Raw genomic sequence first — 26,992 nt, 5'->3', positions numbered from 1 at the left:
CATTCCAGCCTGCATCCTGAAGAGGCATTATCACATCCTTTGTTGTCTCTGTATCGTCCAGAGAAAGACTAAAGAGGCAACTCCCTTCAAGATGAAGTTTTACAATTGAATACCCTCAGTCATTTTAGGTTAAACACTCATATGTAAAGAGCAGAGAACAACAGCTAATTATATCAACTCAGATCAACCCATCTACAGTGGTGCCTCGCAAGACGAAAAGAATCCGTTCTGTGATTCTCTTCGTCTAGCGGTTTTTTCGTCTTGCGAAGCAAGCCCATTGACGGATTAGCGGATTAGCGCTATTAGTGCTATTAGCGGCTTTTAGCGGCTTATCGGCTTATCGGATCAGCTGATAAGCGGCTTAGCGGCTTAGAAAAGGGGGGGGGAACCGCAGGAACTCGCAAAGCAAGCCCATAGGAGATTCGTTTTGCGAAGCACCTCCAAAACGGAAAACTCTTTTGTCTAGCGAGTTTTCCATCTTGCGAGGCATTCGTCTTGCGGGGCACCACTGTAATATTAAGCACTTTAATGCCATGGATTTCAATGGCATAGGGTTTTGTTTTGTTTTTTGCTTTGGATTATGTCACTTATATATTATCTGAACACTTTTATAGACAATGCACCATGTGTTTTTTGAGCTATGCAGAATTCTTAATTCTGATGAATGGTTCTATGTAAGTAAAGTGATATGTTGAAACGTATCCTGCAATTTCTCAAAAGTGTTTGTTCCTTAGAAAGAAGCTTTCATTTGTCTTCCTCATTCTTTGGATGTTTTAAAATTTCAGTGGGTGTAGGACTCAGTTTACCGTATAATTGTGAGGTGGCTGGGGGGTGTTTTCCCCCCATTAAGCATCTGTGGAGCATTTTGCAGCCTTCCCAGCTGCCTGATCTGAAAAAGACCCATTGCAGGAATTACCTCATTATGTCTTCCCTAGGTTTTAAATGAAGCTTGGGAAGCCAAGCAGTCTCTCTACTGAGCATCTGAGATCAATATACCCACTAACTTTGTTTTATGTATGTTTTGTGTATGAATTTCTTTAAAGGTAAAAGTTTTGAAATCCAAAACTTTGCTCAGGAAAAAGGGGTACCAACCAGGTCAGAAACGGTCCATGTCCTTCCCTCTTACATCAAGTTTCCAGCCCCAAACCCAGTACTGGCCCCTCAAAATCATATCTGGTGTACGGTGAAACAACTTACATCTGCAAATGGTGCTGAATTTCCCAGGTTTTGCATCTTCTCTGCTGAATAGGGAAAGAACACCCCTTTCACCTAAGAACACAAATCCAAAATTCCTGCAAATGCAGAAATAAAGTGGGGAAAACAAACACTCTGCAAGCTACTTTACCAGCTGGTCAAAGCAACTGCACAGCAACGGCCTGGCCATTCCTTGGCACCTAAACAGTGGCTATTTCTTTTTGAAACCATGGCATTCTGCTCCAAATGATTGCTTTGCTCAATGCTGAAATCAATTAAGCACAATAAAAATATATGTCACCCAGGCCAGTAATTTATGTAAGAATAATAAGTGATTAAAATCACTGGGCATTACCTTTCACACACACAGTAGTCGTTGCCAACAGGCAAAAATGATACAATTGAATGCTTTCGTAGGGAAGAGACTGGCTACAAAAAGCTTGCTTCCCCCTCATAATGATGTTTCCATACACGGTGCTAGGTGTAAATGAACTCATTGGCATAGAATTATACAGCAAATCAATTCATCTCATTAGTTGGGGAGGTCAGCGAGATGCTTTCAGCTCAGAATAGTTTGGAGAGAAACTGCAGCATTTAAAGGACAGAAGCTACAGGCCTCTGTTTCCAAATAAAATTGTGGATAGTTAACTGCATGGCAGTTACTAATCAGGACACAAACGCAAACCCACGAGGACTCAAGCCTTTTTGTTGTCTTCAGGTGCCCTGATGTTTAGACATATACTACACAAAATCTGGTAGCACACGTTCAGTATCTATTCTAGGCTGCATCAACAGAGGTCTAGTGTCCAGATCAAGGGAAGTAATGGTACTGCTCTGTTCTGTCTTGGTCAGACCACACCTGGAATACTATGTCCAGTTCTGGGCACCACAATTTACAGAGGAGGGTGACCAGGATGATCAAGGATCTGGAAACCAAGCCTCATGAGGAACAGTTGAGAGAGTTGGGTATGTTTAGCCTGGTAAAGAGGAAACTGAGAGGAGATATGATAACTATCTTCAAACATTTAAAGGGCTGTTACTCATTAAATGTCCTACCCTCTGGAGCACAAAAAAGCAAGCTTGCTCCATCTTCCATGTGACACCCTTTTAGGTATTTGAAGATGGCTCTCATATCTCCTGATCAAAGATCTGATGTTGGCTATGGTGTGTTTACTGAGTGTATGAGCAAAACTGGGCTCATTGCCATGAAATGTCCAGCTGTGGGGACCCATTACTCTGAGACCACAGACATGCTCAAATGACAATGAGGCTCCGACACTATTCTTGTGAGAAAAGTCTTCCAGAACTGACTTGAGGACCGTCCCGACTGAAGAACACAGTCTTGCCACTCTCCTCTGGTTCATGGTACTCTTGTCTCCTCAGCCCTCTGCAGAAAAAGATTCCAAAATAAGGTGGGTCTCACTGTGCTGCATTAAGGCTTCAGCTACAGCCAGACACTTGCAGAGACAACATCTCGTTCAGTTACCATAGTAGGACCCTGGGAGTTCTCAAAGAACTGCTTCCTTATATGACTGCACATATATATATACAGGAATTCCTCTACATTGTTCCTGTTTCAGTTCTTCAAGAAAAAGGAATCCAAGGAAAGAGATGGAGGGGCTGGAATATTTTTTAGCAAATACTTTCCTGAGATCTCAGAATTACTGAAAAACTGATGCAATGTTTTTGGAGCTCATTCTGGTACATATTAAACTCGATTCCTCATCTAAGTAAAGGATAAAGCAAATGCTTAAGCTTTGAGAAAATGAACTTCCACGGACCTCCTCGTGCTTAAAATTCATACATACTTATGTCATTCACCGGATGCAAACAGCACCTTGAAAGACTAAACCCTTTATGGTTAAGTAGTAAAGGAACAAATGAGTTCAGGATGCCAGCAATCTGCAGAGTGGGGGGAAACCCTGGGGAGACTTCTTTATAAACTTGGAGTTGTTCCTTTGACATCTACTTGTGCAGTTTCTACGAGAACAAGACTGATCAAAATTTGACCTTGTGACTCTGTAACACTCAGTTTTCAAAAGGAAACAGCAACCATATTGATGTGATTTTAAAAATGCAGGAAGTGCAGGCGAATGGAGTTCATTACAGGCAGGGTAAAATAAACACTCAGTCTGCCAGCATGTGAAACCAGCTACACTCATCTTCAGGAGCCTCTGTGCTTGCTGATCTCGGAGAGCTTATGGCAGAAGCTAAAACCACCCTCAACCTTGACCAGTGATCTTCAACCTCTTTTGGTCTGTGGCTCCCCATTAGCCCAAACCTGGCCACACCGAACCCTGAGGCAAGGGCTGCAGATACAGCCTCCACCTCTCTCTTCCCAGAGAAGATAGCTACAGGCCAAAGGAACCACTATCCCATTTTGCATGTGGGTTCTTTTTTTGGGGGGGTGGCACACCTAGTTATTTATCTTTCCTAGCTGGAGCATATAGCGCCCGCGGGGAAATTTTACTCGCAGCACCGAAGCCTACAGAATATCACAAAAAGGGGAGGTTGATTTGAAAATGCACATTTTCTGCCATTACCCCTGCACTGTTGAATGCTCATCCCTCTGCCATACATAAAACATCACCCATCCACTGCTTTCGACAGCTTTTTGCACAAATATAAGATGGCGGACACCTGGATTGCCAGTAGTATATGTGAAAAGGGTCTAGGGTCTAAGCAGACCACAAGCTTAGGATGAGTCGACAGTGTGATGCAGCTGCAAAAACAGCTAACGCTAAAATTTTAATGGTAGAAGTTTGAATTGATCAAACCATTATGCAGAAATGCTGGCAGGAAAATGGTGGGTTTGAGAAGAGCAAGCAGAGAGAGACAATGGGAAGAAAAGAGTGGTTTTAAATTATGGCCGAAGTTTGAGTAGAGCAAGTGAGGGCAGCACGTTGATGGGAAAAGTGGTTTCAATAAAGTAAGAGGGGAGTTGGGAAAAGTTCTGTTGTGTTACCTTTTGGTGTTAGCTTCTGTGTTGGACCCATCTCTGCTATTTCGCCTGATCAACTGGTACCTCATCAACTGAATGTACAGTTGATATACAGGGGTGGGCAACCAGCATAATCCCAATCACCCTTTATGTGGATGCAGTTAAGATTTCCAAAGGGCTGTGTTTGAAAGTCTTTAAATATCACTACAGCACTGTGGGAAGACCCATGAATAAGACATGGGTCTTCCCACATTTTCATGGCAGTCCTGTACCTATGCAAATTTGGATTTGGTATTGCCTGGTATATCCTGGAACAGACAGCTATGTTTGCTGGATTCAGGCTCACCTGGGCTACACCCTAACGTGGAATGTCTTGGAAGGAGGTTCCTCTTTTGGTTATGAAGAAATTTTCTTCAGATAGCCTTGTTCACAGCATGGAATGCAACATGTGAAACAACCCTCCTTGTTTCTGTGTTCACACATTCAGAAAACAAAAGTGTGGGCTGATGGGAGTTGTAGTTCTAAACATCCTGGAGGGCACCAGGTTGATGAAGGATGCTATAAAGAAATTCAGCAGCAGGATATCTATCCGTCCTTGATCTGCTCAGTGTCACTCAGAGCACAAGCATTCAGGACCTGATGGAGTTTTCTATAAACCTCTGCCAGATGGCGGGAGGTAGAAGCCAAGAGAATTTGGATGGGATAGAACTTTGTTAGAAAACAGAAAATTATTCCTGTCACACACATGGTGTGTGGATGAACAAAGCAAACAACTCATTATGCAACGTCAGAGCCATGTTTTGGTTGCTTATTTCTCTGTCTGCTCCCATTCAATATAAAAATCAAGACAGGAAATAGTTTTGTTTGGTGATTTTCATCAGCATAAGGGGGAAAGGTTAGGAAAAAACACTCACTGAGCACCATGATTTCAGTCCTAATCTCTCTCTCTCTCTCTCTCTCTCTCTCTCTCACACACACACACACACACACACTACAGTTGTGTTTTCTAAAACAACCACCAAACAGAAATATGGAAGGCAACCATGCCTTTTATGTACAATCTAGTTTGGCCCCTAAAGGAAACCAAGAAACCTCACTGCTTTGACTGAGGGCCAAGCTAGACATGATTGTAGCAGATATTTTGCCCCAATCAAATGCAAAGTGAAGGATTGTTCCAATTTTAAGGGCAAAGTGGGTGTGATAACAAATAGTGCTAAACCATTCATCCCATCTCCCTAAATGTTTTTCTGCAAGCAAGGCTTGCTTCTTGCATCAGAGTTTGGCTGAGGGAAAAGTGGTGTCAAGGGGCACACTGCTGGGAAGGTTTAGTATTACTTTTCGTTCCCTGCTCTGCTCACCTCATTTGTTCTTGAAATCAAATCCCCACCACCACCGCTTTCTAAATGGAGTGCAGGAAATGGAGTTTTAAAGTGTTAGTCCATTGGTTCATCTGATTCGATGTTGGCTATACTGAGGACAGGAGCAAGCTGACCGTAAATCACACCTTTCAAGTTCGAGTTAACTCTTTATTAGCATGAGCAAGATCTGCACAAACTTGGCAGAGTGCTGGGCCTACCTAATGAGCACAGCAGCTCATCCCTGGTAGGTTTTGCCCCATGCATCAGTTGCTGAGACTGAGTCCCCACAGCCGTCTAAGTCCCCCTCCTCTCCAGGGCTTTTCCCAAGCAATTGGAGACTGCGCCTGCCTGAAGCCAATCTCTCCTCTGCCCTTTTCATGCCTCTTCTGGTTCTGGGAGACAAGAGGGGATGGGAACGTGTCGCAGCAGGAGGGGGAGACACACCCATGACTCTGCATCAGCTTAACTTATCTCTGCCTCTTGGCCTCCTTTCTCCCATTCTCCTCACAGTCTTCTCCTGCTGACCACCCATCATTGTCCCACCACCAATCCCCAGGCTCTGAGCTTTTTTCCCTTGGGGGTTCCCCAGCTGGTTCCTTCCACCATTCCTCTGCGTCCAGCCAGTCCCTGACTATTGACCGGTAGCAGATCTCTGGGCTTTCAGAGAGGGGTCTTTTCCAGCCAGGGGTTGGACCTGTGACCTTTTGCATCCATAGCACATACTCTGCCCCTAAGCCATGGCCATTCCGCCGTGGGTCCCTTCCATGATTAAACACATGGATCTGTCCTCATCACCTCTAATTGGGTGGAGAGAATATGCAATTCAGCTGTTGCAAAATGTTAGACATTTTATTCCAGGATTAGATTAATCTAGGCAGGAGAGTCAGTGGTGCCCCTCATCTGTTTCGGGCCCATAGTACAAAGCAGTTCCCATGGGACTGCCATATTGCATCTATCTGGGTGTCCATCAATATGCAGAGGATACCCAGCTCTACCTCTCTTTCAAATCAGAACCAGTGAAGGCGGTGAAGGTCCTGTGTGAGTGTCTGGAGGCGGTTGGAGGATGGATGGTGGCTAATGGATTGAGGTTGAATCCTGACAAGACAGAAGTACTGTTTTTGGGAAACAGGGGGTGGGTTGGTGTGGAGGACTCCCTGGTCCTGAATGGGGTAACTGTGCCCCTGAAGGACCAGGTGCGAAGCCTGGGAGTCATTTTGGACTCACAGCTGTCCATGGAGGCGCAGATTAATTCTGTGTCCAGGGCAGCTGTTTACCAGCTCCATCTGGTATGCAGGCTGAGACCCTACCTGCCCGCAGACTGTCTCACCAGAGTGGTGCATGTTCTAGTTATCTCCTGCTTGGACTACTGCAATGCACTCTACCTTTGAAGGTGGGGCTACCTTTGAAGGTGACCCGGAAACTACAACTAATCCAGAATGCGGCAGCTAGACTGGTGACTGGGGGCGGCTGACGGGACCACATAACACCGGTCTTGAAAGACCTACATTGACTCCCAGTACGTTTCCGAGCACAATTCAAAGTGCTGGTGTTGACCTTTAAAGCCCTAAACGGCCTCGGCCCAGTATACCTGAAGGAGCGTCTTCACCCCCATCGTTCTGCCCGGATGCTGAGATCCAGCGCCGAGGGCCTTCTGGTGGTTCCCTCATTGCGAGAATCAAAGCTACAGGGAACCAGGCAGAGGGCCTTCTCGGTAGTGGTGCCCACCCTGTGGAACGCCCTACCATCAGATGTCAAAGAGATAAACAACTACCTGACATTCAGAAGACATCTTAAGGCAGCCCTGTTCAGGGAAGTTTTTAATGTGTGACATCTTAGTGTATTTTTGGTCTTTGTGGAAGCTGCCCAGAGTGGCTGGGGAAACCCAGCCAGATGGGCGGGGTACAAATAAATTATTATTATTATTATTATTATTATTATTATTATTATTATTATTATCTGGCCAGGCAGCCCCATAACCTATGGTGAGGCATTAAGCTTGAGGCCTTCAACCTGCATTTGTTATATTTATAGTAGACAAGAACGCTTGTTGAATGGCTAGCTGTGCTAATGCTAACTGCTTCCAGTGACAGTTTCTTGGCAAGAACGGAGGTTGAGAAGTTAACATCCGTACATCATGCAGGAACAAGTTGCAACATAAGTAAACAAGAGGCATTATAGTGGTAGCACTTCCTGATAACATTGCAAGAGCTAAGGATGAGGGGGATTCCTCTGAGCCATTTCATTAATCCCTTTCTTCCCCTTTCCTGTGCAATTCCACAGCTCTTTCCCTTTTAATTCCACAGCTTCACCTTAAAATTTCACTGCAGGCAAAATGCAGCGGCAACTCTAGTCCCAGATCCAATTGTCAGTTTCACTCAGCGCATGGTGAGAGACATTTCTTCCACAGCATCAAACTCCCAACTGGACAAACAGAGAGTTGGAGGAGAAATGTGTTTGGTCTACATTGTAAAGCAAATCAACCTAACTCCCCCAGTGCTAAATATATATGTGCAGATTGGGATGCAGCTATCAATCAGATAATGCACTCTTCTCAGTTTTGCAATGCAGTTTCAGTTCACACAAAAAATGCATATTTATGGAGGGACATGAATTCATATTTGAGAGAGGGGTCCATTTGAAAGCATACATAAATAGGCATTTTAGGGGAAGGATGCACACAAAAAGCTTACAAAATGGGTACGATTCAAACAGATGTGGAAATTGTGAGAATTGAACTTAAGGTGGGGGGAGAGAAGGAAATTTACAGAAACTAAATTTGACAGGCTCATCCAGCCCTAAAACTATATGAGCAACTTTGTCAAGAAATGTGAGGTCAACCTTTTGAAATAAATAAAGAAAAATTGCATAATCACCACATTTTGTAGGGGCAGATAAGATACAAATTTAATGACGACAGAGGCCTGCTTTGAACACCTCCTGATCTCAGTCCCTAAGAGGATGTTAGAACTAATATATCAGGTCCTACTATATCTAGAGTAAGAAAATCCAGGTTATGTGAACAGGTGGGCAACCCAGTCACCAGACTGATGGAAGAATGGTTTCACCTTGAGAAAAAGATAAACGCATATACTGCAGCTTTTTCACTACTTTAAAAGTTATTTAAGACAACAGTGCAGGCATAGGCAACCTCGGCCCTCCAGATGTTTTGGGACTACAATTCCCATCATCCCTGACCACTGGTCCTATTAGCTAGGGATCATGGGAGTTGTAGTCCCAAAACATCTGGAGGGCCAAGGTTGCTTATGCCTGCGATAGTGCAATGGAATCAAACACCAGCCCAAGTGCCAAGAATAAACCATGAGATCTCCAATCTCTGGTGAAATTTGCAAAAATTAACAGTGATGTCCTCTGTAGCTGGTAGACTTGGGAAGTTGGAAAAATATATATCTCATGCTATTGTTTTATGAGAACAAAGCATTTTGGGAACCTAGGAATTGACTTAAAAAATCAAGTTTCTAATGGCAAAAAAGTCTTACTTTCTAATTTGATAGTGGCAACTAGAGCTGCTTTCTCTAAATACTGGAGACTCCCCTCAGATTCCTAGAATGTGGGAATGTGTCATGTCAAGGTGTAGAATCAAACTCTGGGTTGGCTCACGGGAGCTATGTAGATGCTATAGAGAGTAGCAAATGTCAAACTTTACTAGAATTATTCAAAAATAGGTGAATGGTAACCCATTTCCTTTCTTTTTAAACACACTTTCAGCTGCATGCACTCTGTCCACAGTCTGGAGTGTAAGTTTTCATGTCTGCAATGAATTGTTTGCATTTGGCCGTCACAAGCTGCCGAGCCATTTGTTCTCTTGCAGGGCCAGCCCTGTCACGAGGCAAAGTGAGCCTCATGGATCAGAAGGCAGATTGGAGGGGAACACAGAATCAGTGGCAGCCTCTGCCCATCTGGCTTTCTCACTGACTCTCCTCCAGATGTATCTATCAGTTTGCCCACTCTCTCTGCACCTTGTTTGGTCGCCCTTCTCACTTGCCCCACAACTGCCCTACTCTTCTCTCCATCTTCTTCGCTCTCCCTCTGTCCCTAATCGCTCACTCGCCTCCCCACCCTGCTCAGCCCTTCCTACCAATTGGCCCACTCTGTCCCCCTCTCCTGCCCGCTTCCTCCACCAATTTATTCACCTGCCTAGTTATGCATTTAGTTGGAAGATTTCTGACTTGCCTATTACCATAAGGTCCCAGTGTAGCTTACAACGATCTCATCAGAAAGTTTTTAAAATCACATAGAACATTTCCAAAACAAAACTTGCTCCCTCCCCTTGCACTGCTTGCTTGCTGTGATCCCACCCACCCCCAAACCCACCCGCTCTTAACATCTGGTGAGAAATGGGGGTGGGGCATTTGCTAGTCCACCACACCTTGGACAGGGCCTGGTTTGGGAAAATCCTTGTTTCCCTCAGGTATCCCTGAGATGAGGAGTTGAAGTGAAGAAAGAATTGCTGCCTGATTCCTAGGGCTTTGTACCCTACAAGTACTTGAACCAAACATCTGGCGTAAGCTACTGTAGGCTAAAGTCCTTTTGGTCTGAGTCATTTGGTAAAAATAGAACAATATATATATATTCCCTGTGCAAAGAACCAAGAAAAACAAAGTAGGAATTCTGCAATGGAGAACTACTGCTATATGTGTGTTTCAAGACGCATTTATTACACAACACATACCTAAGCAGTTCTCCATGACCAAATCTTGAGTGAGCTGTTTTTCTCCTCCTGCCCAAGTCTCCGAAAATGTGTGACGCACGGCTGGGAAAGGTTAAGTCAGCCTGCAAGGAAGCTCAAAGCAGGAAGTACAGATTGTTACAGACATGTGGACCACTAGCCAAACCATCAACAACACGACTGCTCCAGTTAACTGCTTTTCATTTCAGAAGTGTCTCAATGCTTCCTTTCCTGCCTTTGCCCTGCAGCTAGTTGGAAGACAGGCCTGCTCTTTTCACTGAACGTGTGATGAAGATTGCTGAGGTTTTAACACGACTAGAAAACGTGTGGCTTACCTTGCTCGACCTTCTCTTAGCTCTGCAGGTAAGAGCAGCCCAAGATGTGCAGCCGCTGTCACTGAGCAGATGTTCTCCAGCCTCTAAACAGGCATCTCTTTATTGCTGGAAAATGAGGGGTGGTGCAAAGGATATTGAATGCTTCAGGATTCAAGCAACATAAGTAAATTCTACCTGTCTTGTTTCTACATACACTGACACACCTCTCTGTCCTCTATCTGGGCAAGCAAGAGGCACTTATCATTCAAAGAGAAAGCAAAGCACAGCCTGGTAGAAGCATGGCCTACAGAGAGACCCGACCAGCCACATTTGGCCTTCAAGGCTGAAGTTTTCCGCCCCTTTATTTTGTGTTTATTATGTCTTCTCTTCACTGGTGATTCAATATTGCGTGACCGGGCGGTGACAGCCCCAGCCCCCAGGGATCATAAGGAAGGTATAAAGACTCTGACAACGTGTTATGGAATTAAAATTAGGCCACAACTTTATTAAACTTCTGAATGTAGGAAGACCTTGACTTAGGCCTTGGGCGTGTACCCCTCCCAGCCCCCCAGCTAGGGGGAACTGGGCTCATCAGGGTAAATAGGATATGGGGGTGCTCTGCGAGATGTAAGTGTAGCAGGCAGCCCAGCCCATATCCCGGCACACAGGGTATTTCACTGACAACCTTTCAGTCTATGGCCAGTGACATCCATATATATAACCCCTTTAAGAGGGGAACCCTGGAATCACTGCCGCAGGGGGGTGAGTCACCACTTCACGCCCCCTCCCCCCATATAGGGAAGAAAGGACTAAAGGATTCCACCCAAGGCCATAACCGCCAAAGTTGTGGGAAATTGCTATGGGGAAGACAAAACCTGCTAATGCAGGGAAAGTTCTTCCCGGTCCTTCAACATCAACCAGTCAAAGACTGTAGCAGTACCCACTAAGCAGGGGGAAAAAGGTTAACCTGCAAACAAGAAACATTAAACAAAGGGAGGGTAGGGAGGGTGAATCTCCAGAGCCGACTGCCTGGCTATTGTCGGCTCCATCCCCTATTTATAAATGGTGCTGGCCCCACCTCCCAGCAAGAAACTTGATTGCTCAGGCTTAGTGTGAACCTCCAAAAATTAACACTGAGAGGCAAGCCAGACCCTGTTTGCCAGTAAGCTCCCTGGGAACTGTAGCACCACGCGCAATCCCACAAAGGGCACCCACAATGTAAAGTGTGAATTGTTAGGGTGTGAAACCTAAGACGCTGGCAAGTTAGCAATGTCATGTGACTTTAAGTAGTCAAGCTCGTTAAGTTGTTAAGATGCTCAGTATATAAAGAGTGTTTGTTTTCTCTGCCTGTGGGGCGTGAAGCAAAAATGTCCGAAAGCTCTGGAGGTGTTTCTGTTATCTTTCTGCAATAAACCTGTCTTTGGAAAGACAGGCTTCCCTGTGTCGTTATTTCTTTGCTGCTGAGACTTTGAAGCCTGTACTGCAACAAGAATCTCTGCACTGGACTTAATTAATACTCTGCAAAGAGAGCTGTTGCTGGTGGCGCAGCGGAAGCATTTACTGGACCAGTACACAAACTCTCTTAGGTTACGGATCCTTCTACGTTTCTACAGCTGTATTGTGTGCAGAGAAAGTGAAAGCAGCTTTCGGATGAGAGAAGACCGGCTTGGTCGTAAATCCAGCTCTTAAAGGAACTGAGAGGCTGCAGAAAATTGAGAGAGCTGCGTAAGTGAAAGTTTGAAAGGCTTCAGAGGAGGCTGGAGGCGTCTGAAAAGTGAGTAAGACAAATCCCAAGGGGAAAGAGAAGCAAGGGCACACGGAGGGAGTAGCAGCAGACCACAAGAATGGCAATGGAAAATTTCCAGGTTCCCTTTACAAAGTTGAACTCTGCTAATTACGTGCAGTGGTCTAAGAGGGCTCAAGTCTGGTTGGAAGCCAAAGAAGTGTGGGCTGACTATGTCCAGAGGCGAAAGCCGTTTGTGGCTGTTGCAGCAGATGCCACAGCAGAGCAACAGGCTGCTGCACATGCTCAGAACAGGGAACATGATAAAATGGACACTAAAGCTAGATGCATGTTGATGGTATCGATAGACGATTCCCAATTACCTCATGTGGAAAATTTAAGGTCTGCATTTGAAATTTGGGAAGCTCTTAGGCGAATTCACCACAGAGCCACGCCCGGAGAGAAGGTGAACATTATACGTGCTTTGTATGAGTTGAAACTGAAGCCAGAGGATAGTGTGGTTGAACACACGTCACAGATGACTGAGTATTTCAACCAACTGTCATCTTTAGGTGTGAATTTTCCTGAAAATATTAAAGTTTATACTCTGCTTAGCAGCCTGCATGCAGGGTTTGAAAACTTAGTACTAACTTTACAAGTTTTGCCGGAGGACCAGCTGAATATGAATTATGTGACTGGTAGATTGTGTGAGCAAGAATATCAATATCAACAAACTAGCAGGCAGAGCTGTAAGGAAGCCTCACAAGTGTCTGCTATGGCCAGCAAGTCATGTTTTCGATGTGGCAGCAGGTTTCATTTGATAGCGGGGTGTCCAGAGAGGCAACAGGAATTTCAACAGTCCAGGGCCAGTTTCCGGAGCTACAGGGGAAGACGACGTGAGAACTACAAGAATCAACGATCCAGAGGGGGAGCAGGTGCTGATAAGGGACTATCTGCAATGGCAGCACAACAGAGTCCTAAAAGGAGCCAACAAACCTTGAAGTGGATAATTGACAGTGGAGCAAGTCACAGTTTAGTTCCAGCGACATCTAGTGGCCGCTTGATGAACTGCAAGACATTGCCAGTTGCAAAAACTGTGACTATAGCAGACAATAGTAAACGAGAAATGAACCTTAAAGGCACAATTTATGTTAACTGTTTGCAAACTAACCTTCCTGTTTTTGTTCTTCCAGGAATGAAGAATGGACTTTTGAGTGTGTCATGCCTGGTAAAAAGTGGTTTTAAGGTTGAGTTTGAAAATGATGTGTGCACCATTTCGAAACAGGGAAAGGAGCTAGTTAAAATTCCCTGTGAGGATGGGCTTTTTGTTTTGGATGAAGAGCAGTTAGCAGCAGGTAGATGTTCAACAGGTGAAGCGCAAGCTAAGTGTGTAAATAAGGCTCCTCATACAGGTTGTGCACATCTACTACACAGAAGGTTAGCTCATATATGCTTTAAGTATGTAAGCAAGATGCCAGATTTAGCTGAGGAGTGTACCATTAAACCCTGTCCAAATTTTCTGGATTGTTGTGCTTGTAAACATGCTAAGGTTAAGACATGTAACTATCCTAGATCTGATAGAGTAAGCAAGAAACCCTTTGAACTTGTGCACACAGACGTGTGTGGCCCTATGCCAGTCAAATCGCTTGGAGGTGCGAGATTTATGCAAATTTTGGTGGATGACTTTTCAAGGGCTAGTTGGGTTTTCTTTCTGAAAGAAAAATCACAAGCAGCTTCCATCCTGATGGATTGGATTGAAGAAGTCGAATGTAAATTTGACACCAGGGTACATAAAATACAATCAGATCGTGGTGGGGAATATGTGAACCACACGCTGGAGACGTGGTTAAAAAGGAAAGGTATAGTTCATAGACTTACCAATCCCTATTCACCACAGGAGAATGCAGTTGCCGAAAGAAAATTTCGAACATTACAGGAAGCCATTGCTGCTTTGCTGTTTGATTCTGGACTTCCACAGCGTTTTTGGGCTGAGGCTGCACTGTATGCGAATTATACTTTTAACAGAGTGTACAATAGTACAGTAGGCAACACTCCTTACTTCATGCTATTTGGGGAAAAACCAAAAATTGATCATCTAAGAGTTTTTGGATGTCGTGCTTATGTGCTGGTGCCTAGGGCACAACGTAGGAAAGGCGATCCTAGGTCTAAAGAAATGTTTTTCTGTGGTTATCAAGCAAACACAAAAGGTTGGAGATTTGTGAATGTAGAAGGCAATCAAACGAAAATCACAATCAGCAGAAGTGCAGAATTTTGTGAACAGGATGGTTGGAATAAAATTCATGGAAATCCTGACACACTATTTGATGTGGTGAACAGTAGCAATGAAACTCAGGCCCCAGGGCAGGTATTAGTTCCAGAACAGACTGAGGAATTTGAGTCTGAGGACAAGGGTGAGAAATCGCCTAGTTCACCCAAGTCTGTAAAGTCAGAATCCTCTAGCTCTAAAAGTTCACCTGTACAGCAAGAGAGATGTGTAAAGTCAGAATCAGAAAGTTCTTCAACTACTAGTGACAAACAGGTGACGACTAGTGATTCTGGGTCAGAGGGGGAAACTGAAGGAACATCGCAGGAACTGTTAAGGCGTTCTAAGCGTACCAACAAAGGTAAACCTCCTGAAAGGTACCAAACTATTAGTGTTTGGGCTGGTTTGGCAAATTGCGAACCTGAAAGTTTTGAGGAGGTTGAACAATTACCCCAGGAGGAGGCCAGTAGGTGGCGTGAGGCCATGCAAAAGGAGTTGAATTCTATGAAAGAACTGGGTGTGTTTTCCATCACCAAACTGCCAGAAGGTACCAAGGCAGTAAGTTGTAGGTGGGTGTACAGGATAAAGACAACAGCAATGGGGAAACCAGAGTACAAAGCAAGGCTTGTAGCTCGAGGTTTTACGCAAAGAAAGGGGTTACATTATTCCGAAGTCTATGCACCCACTTCAAGGAGTGAAACCCTACGGGCACTATTAGCAGTTGCTGCTCAGAAAGGGTTCAAAGTGAATCAATTTGATGTCTCTACAGCTTATCTTCATTCAGACTTGGCTGAAGAGCTCTATATGGAGCTACCGCCAGGATTGAAAGTTGGTAAATCAAATCAGGTATGGAAACTACATAAATCTATTTATGGACTCAAGCAATCTGCTCATAATTGGAATGAGTGTTTGAATGACGTTTTGGTAGGCATTGGTTTTAGCAGGAGCAAGGCTGACAATTGCTTATATTTCAGAGGTTCAGGAGATGCTCAAGAATCTTTGCTTGTTTATGTAGATGACCTGATTTATACTTCAAAGACACAAGAACAAGTAAAAACACTAGCCAAAGAGTTAAATAAACACTTCAAAGTTAAGAATCTTGGTGATGTGAAGGTCTATCTTGGTGTTCAGATAGATAGGACCAAAAATGGCAGTTTTCTACTTAATCAAAAAGGCAAGATATTGCAAATGTTGAAAAGGTTTAACATGACGGAGTGTGCAGGTGTTAGAACACCAATGGAAATGGGTTTTGTAAAAGACAATGAGTTCAAGGATAGTGCTGAATTCAAGCGTGCTGAAATCTTTCAGTCAGCACTGGGAAGCTTACTTCATCTTTCGCAATGGAGTAGACCAGATATTGCTTATGCTGTTAACTTACTCAGCAGAGAAGCTTCGAAACCTAGTGTAAATGCATGGAAAGGAATTCAAAGAGTGTTAAGATATTTACAATACACCAAAGATTTTTGCCTTGAATTATCTTCGGAAGGACAAGCACAGATTACTTGTTGGGCAGATAGTGATTGGGCAAATTTAAAGGATAGAAAATCAGTGTCTGGCTGTGTAATAAAATTTGGTAACTCTCTGATTGGGTGGAGATCCAAGAAACAGAACCTAATTGCTTTGTCGTCAACAGAAGCTGAGTTCTGTGCCTTATCTGAGTTATGTAGAGATCTAGAATTTTACAAATGCTTGGCACAAGAGATGTATGAAAAGGCCATCACTCCAATCACTGTATGGGGTGATAATCAACCGTGTCTTAAGTTAGCACAAAATGGGCAGTTTAAAGGTCGTACAAAACATTTGGAAATCCGCTTTCAAAATGTTTGTCAAACGGTAAAAGCAGGAATTGTTAAATTAAATTACTGTCCCAGTCATGAAAATCAAGCTGATGGTTTTACAAAACCGCTTGGGTTTCAGCGGCATGAAAACTTTTGTGAAGAAATGGGTCTGAAGTAATTTTGTTTTTTGTATTGCCAGCGAGAGGGGGTGTTAGGGTGTGAAACCTAAGACGCTGGCAAGTTAGCAATGTCATGTGACTTTAAGTAGTCAAGCTCGTTAAGTTGTTAAGATGCTCAGTATATAAAGAGTGTTTGTTTTCTCTGCCTGTGGGGCGTGAAGCAAAAATGTCCGAAAGCTCTGGAGGTGTTTCTGTTATCTTTCTGCAATAAACCTGTCTTTGGAAAGACAGGCTTCCCTGTGTCGTTATTTCTTTGCTGCTGAGACTTTGAAGCCTGTACTGCAACAAGAATCTCTGCACTGGACTTAATTAATACTCTGCAAAGAGAGCTGTTGCTGGTGGCGCAGCGGAAGCATTTACTGGACCAGTACACAAACCCCCTTTAAGAGGGGAACCCTGGAATCACTGCCGCAGGGGGGTGAGTCACCACTTCACGCCCCCTCCCCCCATATAGGGAAGAAAGGACTAAAGGATTCCACCCAAGGCCATAACCGCCAAAGTTGTGGGAAATTGCTATGGGGAAGACAAAACCTGCTAATGCAGGGAAAGTTCTTCCCGGTCCTTCAACATCAACCAGTCAAAGACTGTAGCAGTACCCACTAAGCAGGGGAAAAAAGGTTAACCTGCAAACAAGAAACATTAAACAAAGGGAGGGTAGGGAGGGTGAATCTCCAGAGCCGACTGCCTGGCTATTGTCGGCTCCATCCCCTATTTATAAATGGTGCTGGCCCCACCTCCCAGCAAGAAACTTGATTGCTCAGGCTTAGTGTGAACCTCCAAAAATTAACACTGAGAGGCAAGCCAGACCCTGTTTGCCAGTAAGCTCCCTGGGAACTGTAGCACCACGCGCAATCCCACAAAGGGCACCCACAATGTAAAGTGTGAATGCTCATTGTCGCTTGGCTGAAATTGCTCATATGTAGAATTTTTCATAGGATCTGAGCTTTTCTCTTCATCTTAGCATAGCCATCCTGTCTGAGGCGACAGACACAAGCAATATCAGCAAACACCTCTCCTACTAAGCTGCCTCCTGTTTAGAGTGGAAATAAATATTTGCAGCACTTGAAATTCACCAGAGTACCCAGTTCTGCCATTTGCCTTCTGACTGGTTTTCAGTTAGCCCTTACAGGACCAGCTTTCAAGTGAACCTGTAAAAGCTACCTCTTCAGTGTTGCTTTTTCCCAGTAGTGTAAATCAGGTCCTCCCTTAAAGAGGGCACGTGTTGCGGTGAGACCTGGCAACCAAACCCTGTGTTGTGGGTGGGTACGATTGGATAGCCACAACACCCGATTGGTAGGTCCCTTGATGTAGGGTTTGATCAGGCCAATGGGATGCAGCCTAAACGGATCAAGGGACCTATATATACCTATGCACGTGACCCAGAGCTTCCTCTTTCAGCCCGTGCATTCGGAACACCCACCCACCTCTCCCTACTTTTAGGGCTGTGCGCTTGACCTTGCTATGTCGTTGTGTGTCTTCTGTCATTGGGACAGGGGCATTGCATGAATTTCCCCGCTTGGCTGATTGGCTGGTGCCATTTGGGATTCTCCTTCCATGTCACAACTGGTAAGGTTGCGGATAGGCTCTGGTTCAGGTGATAGGGATGGGAGAACACTCTTGCCATCCCTATGTGAAGGGTATTCTGTTAAAGGAATCCAGGGACTCAATGTTGTGATCAAACCTGTGAGGGGGTTGTGCCCGTGCCTAAGTCCAGGGGGGCATTTGGGTGGTGGAGATAGCCCATTCCCGGGTTTCCGCTTATCCGGGTGTTCACCCTTGGCTGACCTATGCTGGTGCCCTGCGTCAGTGCTATCTGCAACGGTGCAGGGAGCTAGTCGATTCAGAGCCTATGCAACCACTCACTTGCTGTAATCAATAAAGTTGTGGCCTAAATTGTGCCAAAACCGAAACCAAGATCTGGGTCTTGTCTGGATTTATTTAAGGGGGAGGTTTAAAGGTCTGAACACACAAATAACTTTTCACGATTCACAGCAACTTTATTGCAGTAATGCACACACACACACATACAAATATGTACAGTGCTTTTTTCTGGGGGGATGCAGGGGGACGTATACCCCTAAACAGTTTGTGAATCTTTGTACTTTTGTCCATTTACTGTATTTATTTTTCCCAATTTGAACTATAAAATGGTGATTTTCTTGAGTCAAAATGAGAGTACCCCTAAACATTTTTTAAGGGGAAAAAAGAGCACTGAATATGTATATTGTATATATACTGCATCTTTGTATCCTTTCCTTTATTTATGTTGCTTTGTGAGGATGTGGCTCAGAAAAAAATGGCTTGTAAATACAGTGGTACCTCGGGTTAAGCACTTAATTCGTTCCAGAGGTCCGTTCTTAACCTGAAACTGTTCTTAACCTAAGGTACCACTTTAGCTAATGGGGCCTCCCGCTGCCGCTGCGCCGCCGGAGCACGATTTCTATTCTCATCCTGAAGCAAAGTTCTTAACCCGAGGTACTATTTCTGGGTTAGCGGAGTCTGTAACCTGAAGCGCCTGTAACCCGAGGTACCACTGTACTAACAACAGGCAATAATAACTATGAAGGCAAAGACAAAACGGGGGGGGGGGGAGCACAGCAACTTTGCAAATACGTTCCAAAGTGTCAAAAATGCAACACACAATTAAGTAGGCTGCGTCAGCTCAGCCTTCGTGCAGAACATTTTTGAACAAGCCATAAATGGGCAATTGATCTAAAACAAGTAACGTAATAGCAACACCCCCTAGAAAGCAATTGCACTTTCAGGGTATCAGAAAACAACATCCTTTCCCCAGGAAAGCTTTTGCTCCCATCCTGTTTCTTTTGTAAGGAATGCGCATGAGTGAGTTCATCTTTAAAAGCCAGGATAAAGTTTTTGGCTAGGAGCTTTGTACCGGAGCAGGGAGGAGATGCTTTGCTAACATCAGCAAAGGATCTGTTGGGAATTCGGAGATGGTGCTGAAGAAAGCAAAACACATGCTCAGGCGGGACAATTTGTACTTCACAAACACCGAACAGCCAGTACATATTTGCTATGTGAACAGAAAAGGCACAGTTTGCTTACTATGAAAAAGTCCCTTCCGTTATTTTCAAACCTATCGCTATTTGGTATTTCGGAATCTGGATTTTGTTTCAGAAGCAGCAACAAAACACAGGAGCGGCCAAAAACATTCCAGTCAAGTCACAAATTACTAATAAGGAAATAAAAGGGCTTTGAAAGAATGACTCTAAAGGAAAAATATGTCTCGCTGATGCACTAATAGCTGCAACACTTGTTCAGAGGGAGACAGCTAGTTATAGCCTGGGCTGCGTGTATGTCATGATGGCTCTCAGAGTGGAGAGGAAAAACACACAAGTTGATGGTGCTCAGTGCAGAATTCAGCTTCCATTTTTGTTTTTTGTTTTAAATAACTTTCTAGCCCTTATGACTAAAAAGATATACCTGAAAATCTGTGATCGGAAAACCTGGATAGGTTCGTATGAGGGAATAGGTCTTTCAGATAGGTAAATAAGGTAAAGGCAAAGGACCTCTGGATGCTTAAGTCCAGTCAAAGGCAACTATGGGGTTGTGGTGCTCATCTTGCTTTCAGGCCAAGGGAACTGACATTTGTCCACAGACAGCTTTCTGGGACATGTGGCCAGCATGACTAAACCACTTCTGGTGCAAGGGGACACTGTGACAGAAACCAGAGCACATGGAAACACAGTTTACCTTCCCGCCGCAGCGGTACCTATTTATCTACTTGCAGTGGTGTGCTTTTAACCTGCTAGGTTGGAAGGAGCTGGGTCAGAGCAATGGGAGATCACCCCATCATGGGGATTTGAACTGCCAACCTTCTGATAGGCAAGCCCAAGAGGCTCAGTGGTTTAGACCACAGCGCCACCCGCATCCCCCTAGGGATGTAGCAATGCAGCATTAAATGAAAGCATGTCATATAGTCCCAATTCCTTATGATGGTGACACCACTGTAGATGGCTCAGGACACAGGTACCTGAAAGATCACCGGCTCCCTTATCCACGTGCCATGACTGAGGTCATCCAGTAACCCCTTTCTCACACCACCACAATTCACTTAGATATGGTACGTGGCAACTTCATGAGACGACATTCTCAGTAGTAGCACCCCGACTCTGGAATGTCTTTCTTTCTCCCATGCGATCAGCACCAATACTTGGCTGATGTAGTTACATTGTTAGGATATTGTTTGATTTTATATTAAGTTTTATTTAAATGACTTTTTTTTGTATGTTAACATTGTTCCTCACATAGGGGGTATGTGAACACTGAAGAGTGGGTTACGAAATAAATAAATATTCAAAGTACTTCACATTACATTATCCTGGTAATCGTTACAACAACCTAAACCACAAAGACTAGGGGAAAACATTTTGCAGTATATCTACACACACACACACACACTGAGCTATAAGAAATTATTTGCACCAGCAGGACAACCTAACTTATTCTGGATCTTTTCAAGGCTCAGCAGAAATCTGCTTCTTCTAAAACTGAATTCTTTGCTTTTCTCTTGGACTTTGTATTGGGGAAAGGCACAACAATAGTACTGTATTTACAGCAGATACCTGCCCAAACAACTTGCCCACTCTTCTGCCACACTGGGCAACAGATTCCTGAATTGCAGGGGGTTGGACTAGATGAACCTTGTGGTGCCTTCCAACCCTACATTTCTATGATTCTATGATCGACTGCGCACACTGGCCATGACCTTGATTTTTGGATACAGCGGAACTTCCAATTTTTGGATGGCAGCTATGCAATATCTTGAGGGAAGATTCTCAGGGAGTTTAATGGTACTGAAGTCTTTCTTCCTCAAATAAAAAAGTAATTATCCAACTGTTAAAAACCATTAAAAAAAACCATCTGCATTAAAAATCCCATGAACAATGATTAAACAAGGAAGTAGAAAAGGCTTGTTCACATAGATGAGCATCTGCATAAATTATGCATGGTACCCATGAGCCAGTAGTAAGAATCTAGCATACCCTTCTAGTCGGTGCAATCTATAACGTATGATAAGGTCTTCTGATGAGGTTGCCAGTGGAGATCAAAGTAAGAGAGAGGACAGATCTCTAGATTCCACCCCTTCACTGATACCCTGAAACCTCACATATTTAGTAAAAGGCGAAAGATTTATACGATCTGAGGTGAAACCAGAGTATTACTTTTTATTTCAGTTCTGGAGGTGTTGCTGAATATGATAAGAAATGACCAGCAGGTCAAAGGTGTGCAGGTCGGAGCTAAACATTATAAGTTAAGAGCGTTCGCAGATGACCTAGTATTGACTTTGCAAGAGCCAAACACTAGTACGAAAAGGGTTTTAGAAATAATACAACAGTTTGGCCAGGTAGCTGGATTTAAGTTGAACAAGCAAAAAACCAAAGTTTTAGGGAAAAACCTAACAGATATGGAAAAGGAGAAATTTCAAGAGGAAACAGGTTTGACTGTGGTCAAGAAGGTAAAATACCTAGGGGTTTATTTAACATCTAAAAATCAGAATTTGTATAAGGACAACTATGAAAAATGCTGGTCAGAAATCAAGAAAGACTTAGAAATATGGTCAAATTTGAAACTGTCAATGTTAGGCCGAATTGCAGTAATTAAAATGAATGTATTGCCTAGAATGTTATTTTTGTTTCAGACCTTGCAGATTATTGATAAGATGGAATGTTTTAAGAGGTGGCACAAAGATATCTCGAAATTTGTCTGGCAGGGCAAAAAGCCCCGAATTAAATTTAAAATATTGACAGATGTTAAGGAAAGAGGGGGTTTTGCCCTGCCGGACCTAAAATTGTACTATGAGGCAGCAGCTTTTTGCTGGCTCAAAGAATGGATGCTCCTCGAGAACACGGACATCTTGGATCTGGAAGGTTTCAATAACACTTTTGGTTGGCATGCATATCTTTGGTATGGTAAAGTTAACAGTGCCTTTAAAAATCACATTGTCAGAAAAGCATTGTTTAATGTTTGGATAAGATATAAAGATTTATTGGAAAACAAAACCCCTAGATGGGTGTCGCCAGTGGAGGCTAAAGCAGTGAAGAAACTCAATATGGAGGTCGGATGGCCGAAGTATTGGGAAATTTTAGAACAGGATGGAGATAAGTTCAAACTACAAAGTCAGGAGAAATTGAAGCATAAAGTAGAAAATTGGTTCCAATACCGCCAAATAATGGAATTTTTTAAACAGGACAGGAAAGTCGGTTTCCAGGTGGAAAAATCAAAATTAGAAACTGAACTGTTAGAACCCAACACTAAGAATTTATCTAGAATGTACAACTTGTTGTTGAAATGGAACACACAGGATGAAACAGTTAAATCGGCAATGATTAAGTGGGCTCAGGATGTTGGACACAATATTATGTCAGCTGACTGGGAATGGTTATGGAACACCGGTATAAAATTTACGGCATGTAATGCCTTAAAGGAAAATATTATGAAAATGGTATACAGGTGGTACATGACCCCAGTCAAGCTGGCAAAAATCTATCATTTGCCCGATAACAAATGTTGGAAGTGTAAAGAGACTGAAGGTACCTTTTATCACCTTTGGTGGACATGCCCGAAGATTAAGGCCTTCTGGGAAACGATCTATAATGAAATGAAAAAGGTACTTAAATGTACCTTTCCTAAAAAACCAGAGGCCTTTCTCTTGGGCATTGTCGGCCAACTGGTGACAAAGAAAGATAGAGCTTTTTTCATGTATGCCACAACAGCAGCAAGAATACTCATCGCAAAGTATTGGAAGACACAAGATTTACCCACTTTGGAAGAATGGCAGATGAAAGTGATGGACTATATGACACTGGCCGAGATGACAGGCAGAATCCGTGACCAACGAAAAGAGACGGTGGAAGAAGAATGGAGAAAATTTAAAAGCTACCTTAAGGACTACTATAAACTTAATGAATGCTAAAATGTCGTGGTTTTCAGAGACAAAGGGGTACAGGGATATAAGGTTAGACTATAAAAGAGGACTAAGATGATTGAGATTGGAAAGTAACAATTGGGAGTTGCTAGTTGAACTACGGACATTGGGATGCAGAGAGGGGGGGTATGGGGAAGTCCAAGAAAAGAGGTTTATGAAAATATGTTTGAAACTATACGTGTATGTTTGTCATTTTTAATGTTTGTTTGTTTTTCTTAAAAATGTTGCAAAACCAATAAAAATTTTATAAAAAAAAAAAATGAAACCTCACATATTTAGACCTTGCATGGGTAGAATCCGCCTCCCAAAAAATTGCAGGCACACACACACATCCAATTCAGATTGGGACCACAGTGGGTCCAAAGGGCTGATGCCTCCCTTTCTCCCACAGGATGGTTCTGATCCAGATAAGGGTCCCTGTGCTATTTATTGGATAACAATTCAGTAACATCACATCTTCTTTGGTCTTGAGAGTTGATTCACACAGCTGTTAGGTCAAAAACCTAAAAAATGTTATGTGGCAGTAAGGCTGACACAGGGGAGATTGCTTAATCCCATGTGGCCAGATTGGGATTTGGATCCAGAGTGGATCATGGTTTCCCATTGTATCCTGCAGTAGCTCTTCTCGAAGAAACAAGTACTCCGCTATAAAGACTCTGTAAATAACAAAAGCCAGAATGTGTGTGTGTGTGTGTGTGTGTGTGTGTGTGTGTTGGAAATGATCTCAAACACATGCACCATCCTGTAGTATAATTTGAGGAATCATTTAGTAGATCTTGGGAAACTGCTAAAATGACAAAGCTTATAAAGTATGCCTTCAGATGTCTTCTAAAGGTTCTACACTTACTTATCTCCTTGGCTCGGGGGTCACATAACTCCATGCCTTCTGACATTTCTCCCATGAAAATAGGGACATCCTACTATACCCTCCAACATTTATCCAGTGAAAATAGGGACCCCCTAAGGAAAAATGGGGCATGCTGGGATCAAATCATATATCGGAATGGCTTCTATAAATCTGGGGCTGTCCCTGGAAAATAGGGGCACTTGGGGGGGTCTTCAAGGGTCCCTCAGAAAATTGCCCATGAGGAAATGTAGCCCACATGGGCTGAAAAGAGGTTATTCACTGAACAATTCAGAGGTCCAGTCATAAACATGGGAGGGATGGGACTACTGATTGTGTAAAATGTCCTTAAATTGGTGGCCCTTCCACTGAATGTGCATCCCTTTGATTCTACCCAGATCCTTCTTACCAAAAACCTGAAAAGCTAAGATTTATAAAGCAGTCCCTTCTCTCTCCGCCGCCACTCTGCATAGCGATTATTTTTTTAAGGAGCATGTGTGCTCTTTGAGAATGAGATGTTTGAGTATCAGAACATTTCAGCCAGCCTCCTCTGCTGGCAGAAGCTACAGCCGAAACTGGAGACCTCCCAGCCGCACAAGATTCCTTGCAGGAGGAGGAAGGGGGGTGGAGATCAGAAATAAAAAACAAATCCATACGTTGCCTGAGGGAGAAGGGATAAATAAACAGAGGGAGCCCTGTTCTAAGATCTCTTGCTAGGCTGGCTTTCTCAGCAGCTAGCTGGTGTGTGTTGTGTTACCCAAATGCTGAACTAATTCCCTTTTTTGGTTCTGCTCAAACCTTTTCTAGGAAACAAGAGTGGGGGGAGCATAAAAGCTCCAAAAATCAGACCTTTCGCTGTTTTTATAACCATTTTAGACAAAAGAATCCTTTTGTGCCTGAGAACAGCTTCGCAGCCACAAGACATCTCGGCCACAAGCAGGGTGGTGTAAGTGCGTGTTTAAAAGCAATTGCTGCTCCCAAATATTTTCCTTTCTCCCTCAGCGCCTCTTGGAACAAACAGGAGCTCTCTGGAGGGTTTTTCAGCGCCTGACCTCTTAAAAAAACCAAACCAGCTTCCAGTGTACTGTACTGATAATGGAAGACTCTAATATGGTGGCAGGCTGCATTCACCCAGCTTCAATCCCTTCCACCCCTAATTTTAAAAGGGCCATGAATCACAGTGGGCAGGGGACCTTTTCCAGTCCGATGGTACCTTATGGGGGGTGGGCAAGGTCAGAGTAAAAGTGGCCAGAGCAACAGATATAAATCTTATCTATGTGCAGCAGTTAAGTTTCTGAAAAGGCCGAGAGGTCTCTTCCTACCACTGATATTACACTAAACTCACTATATAAATCAATGGAATGACCTGACTGAGAAGGTATCTAGCTTTGCCACCATGTCTCCTCCATAGGGTGGGGCCTCATTCCCTGCCCCCCGCTGTCTCTCTTCTCCACCTCAATCTTCCTCAGTGTTACCCTCTTTCCCTTCCGTGCCCCAGCGGCCTCTGTTTCACTTCTCTCTGCCTCCTCTGTCTCACATCTCCCTCCCTTTCCCGTCCACCCTCATCCCCCTTTGAAGCTGCCACCACATCCTCCAGCATCCCTCTGCCTCCCCTAATCAGCTCCAGCTGTTCTTCTTGCCAGATCTCAGGCTGCTTCAAGAGCCAAAGGTGCGTGCCTATCATATGACATCCAGGTACGCCACTCTTGGCTGTTCTAAGGGGCCTCAGTTACACAGATGCCGGGGCTGTGCTCAGAGGTGGTCCTCTACACGTGCCAACTATCCAAATTTTATTCAGGAAGCTCCATCCATTGGGTGCTTCAAAATTCTTCTTTAAAACCCAGCTGTTTACCCCAGGCCTATTGGATGTTTGAGAAGATAATCCTGTTCAGTTGTTGACTTGTTGTTTTAAAGGATGGCGTTTAAAATACAATGCATTTTTAAATTGCATTGTGTTCTTATCTTCCTTCAGATTATTTTGTTCATGCTATTTTGGTATTATCATTTCTGTAAACCACCTATAATTCCTGTAATTTACATTGCTCTCTGGATCTTGTCCCCATGGACTTTGCAGGAACCAGGGGTATCAGCTATGCAGAAACAATATGCTAGCAGTATTCTAGGCATTTTATCATGATAAAATAAGAAATCAGGGCTGGACAGATGTGGCTTATATTGGTTTATCTTTTATCCTTTTTACAACCAGAGGTGAAAATGTTAAGTCACTTTCCATTCCCAAGTCAGCTCTCTTATCCATCTCCATACCTGGTTGTCCTCTACTTCTGGAAAACAAAAATGAAATAAAAATGCACACCTGCATGTGAAAATGGGATAAAACAGACTTTCTGCCCAGAGTTGCCAGCCAGCCAGTATTTTACCGGTTCGGTCATCAGAGCCACGTTTTATTGGATAGACTCCAAATTCTTCTAGGCTTCTCCTGTGACCCACCAGATTCTAATAACTCCACTCATAACCTACTAAGTTGTGCTTTTAGGCTCTGTTCCACATCCCCATTCAAAAAGCCGACGAACCCTCATTCATGGCTCATCATTCATGGCACTTCCTGCCCATGCTCACGTTGACCAGGTTTGGAGCGGGGTGCAGCTGTAGTTGGCAAATATGTGCTACAAACAGACACAAACACACCCATGTGTCACAGAAGCAGCAGCAGCAGAAAGCAACTGGCTTTGTGGCACAGCTTCCACTGCCAGGATTACGAGACATGGCAATGCTACTGTGCTGGAAGCCTGATCACATGGATTAAG

General features: G+C 43.8%; 1 long non-coding RNA gene across 1 annotated transcript in view; it reads right to left on the bottom strand.

The window, feature by feature from the left end:
- Positions 1-2,094: 2,094 nt before the first annotated feature.
- LOC310706756 overlaps positions 2,095-26,992 on the bottom strand; it is a 40,858-nt gene continuing 15,960 nt past the window's right edge. The window contains exons 3-4 of the long non-coding RNA XR_014526151.1: positions 10,516-10,620; positions 2,095-2,581 (exon numbers count right to left, since the gene is read on the bottom strand). This is a non-coding gene — a long non-coding RNA (uncharacterized lncRNA). The remainder of the gene's footprint in view (positions 2,582-10,515; positions 10,621-26,992) is intronic.

Source organism: Podarcis liolepis (genome assembly GCF_965112155.1).
Source record: "Podarcis liolepis genome assembly, chromosome: 5".
Classification (NCBI taxonomy): domain Eukaryota; kingdom Metazoa; phylum Chordata; class Lepidosauria; order Squamata; family Lacertidae; genus Podarcis; species Podarcis liolepis.
The sequence above is the reverse complement of the archived record's forward strand: the minus strand, read 5'-3'. Positions and strand labels throughout refer to the sequence as shown.